Here is a 2,043-nt window from a genome sequence, read left to right as displayed (position 1 = left end):
AAGTCAGCTGATTACGTGCAGTTGAAGTCAGCTGATTAGCCTACGTGCTGTTTAAAGAGTTATTCCCTCTATATCCAATGATTGAAACGTTCGTAGAGTTTTACAGAAAAATGCAGACTAATATAACCCTTTAGAAGAAGGAGAATAATATGGGCTACAAATAAATCATTTTCAGGCGGGGAAGCTGCTCAGTATTTCATACTCTATTTCAACATTGTATTATTGTTAAAAGCTGAATTCGTGTAAACTTAGTCATCTAATCGATTTCGGCATCAACGAGAACGACTAGGCTTGGTATCAAAATATATTCTGATAAAGCTTTACCCTGAAAATTCAGTTACAGCTATACAAAAATACGTATTTATATGTTGATAACTGCTAATTACGATTGGCAGTGAAGGCAGCACGAGCATAGAAGCGGGTACATATATATATAGCTGCATACAAGCTTAAGCTTCATCTTAAAGCAGAAATGAAAAACAGAATTTAAAAATACCCCGACACCGCTTCTTATTTGAAACATTAAAACTCCCGATTTTGCTAGTTTTAATGGCATAATGTTTTGTGTTTAGATCAGTCTGTGTGTTTCCATTCATTCCTCGTCCAATCGTCTTTTATCCTCCACGTCACTTTCACGTCACGTTTCCACGTCCTACTGATCTACAGTACGGTGTTGTGCCAAAAAGTGACATTGGAAATCAGTTTTTGGCAGGCAATCACTTTTTGGCACAACAGGCAGCAGTGATCAGTGCTTGGCATATACACTGCTCAAAAAATAAAGGGAACACTTAAACAACACAATGTAACTCCAAGTCAGTCGCACTTTTGTGAAATCAAACTGTCTACATAGGAAGCAACACTGATTGACAATCAATTTCACATGGTGCTTTACAAATGGAATAGACAACAGGTGGAAATTATAGGTATTAGCAAGACATGTCCAATAAAGGAGTGGTTCTGCAGGTGACCACAGACCACTTCTCAGTACCTATGCTTTCTGGCTGATGTTTTGGACACTTTTGAATGCTGGCTGTGATTTCACTCTAGTGGAAATCACTTGAGATGGCGTTTACAACCCACACCAGTGGCTCAGGTAGGGCAGCTCATCCAGGATGGCAGATCAATGCAAGCTGTGGCAAGAAGGTTTGCTGTGTCTGTCAGCGTAGTGTCCAGAGCATGGAGGTGCTACCAGGAGACAGGCAAGTACATCAGGAGATGCGGAGGAGGCCGTAGGAGAGCAACAACCCAGCAGCAGGACCATTACCTGCACCTTTGCGCAAGGAGGAACAGGAGGAGCACTGCCAGAGCCCAAATGACCTCCAGCAGGCCACAAACGTGCGTGTGTCTGCTCAAACAGTCAGAAACAAACTCCATGAGGGCTCGACATCCACAGGTGGGGGTTGTTCTTACAGTCCAACACTATGCAGGATGTTGGGCATTTGCCAGAGAACATAAGGGTTGGCAACCTCGCCACTGGCGCTCTGTGTTCTTCACAGATGAAAGCAGGTTCACAACGAGCACATGTGACAGAGTCCGGAGATGAGGTGGAGAACGTTCTGCTGCTTGCAGCATCCTCCAGCATGACCGTTTGGCAGTTGGTCAGTAATGGTGTAGGGTGGCATTTCTTTGGGGGCCCGCACAGCCCTCCATGTGCTCGCCAAAGGTAGCCTGACTGCCATTATGTACCAAAATGAGATCCTCCGATCCCTTGTGAGATCATATGCTGGTGCGGTTGACCCTGAGTTCCTCCTCATGCAAGCAGATGCTACACCTCATGTGGTTGGGGTGTGTCAACAGTTCCTGCAAGAAGGCATTGATGCTATGGACTGGCCAATTCCCTAGACCTGAATCCAACTGAGCACTGTGGGACATCATGTCTCGCTCCATCCACCAATGCCACGTTATATCACAGGCTGTCCAGGAGTTGGCAGATGTTTAATCCAGGTCTGGAAGGACATCCCTCAGGAGACCATCCACCACCTCATCAGGAGCATGCCCAGGCATTATAGGGAGGTCATACAGGCATGTGGAGGCCACACACAC

The sequence above is a fragment of the Copadichromis virginalis genome, linkage group LG11, assembly GCF_057382275.1.
Source record: "Copadichromis virginalis isolate Kocher_CV1m ecotype Utaka linkage group LG11, C_Virginalis_male_GT1.1, whole genome shotgun sequence".
In the NCBI taxonomy this organism is placed as follows: domain Eukaryota; kingdom Metazoa; phylum Chordata; class Actinopteri; order Cichliformes; family Cichlidae; genus Copadichromis; species Copadichromis virginalis.
This window is presented reverse-complemented; position numbering follows the sequence as displayed.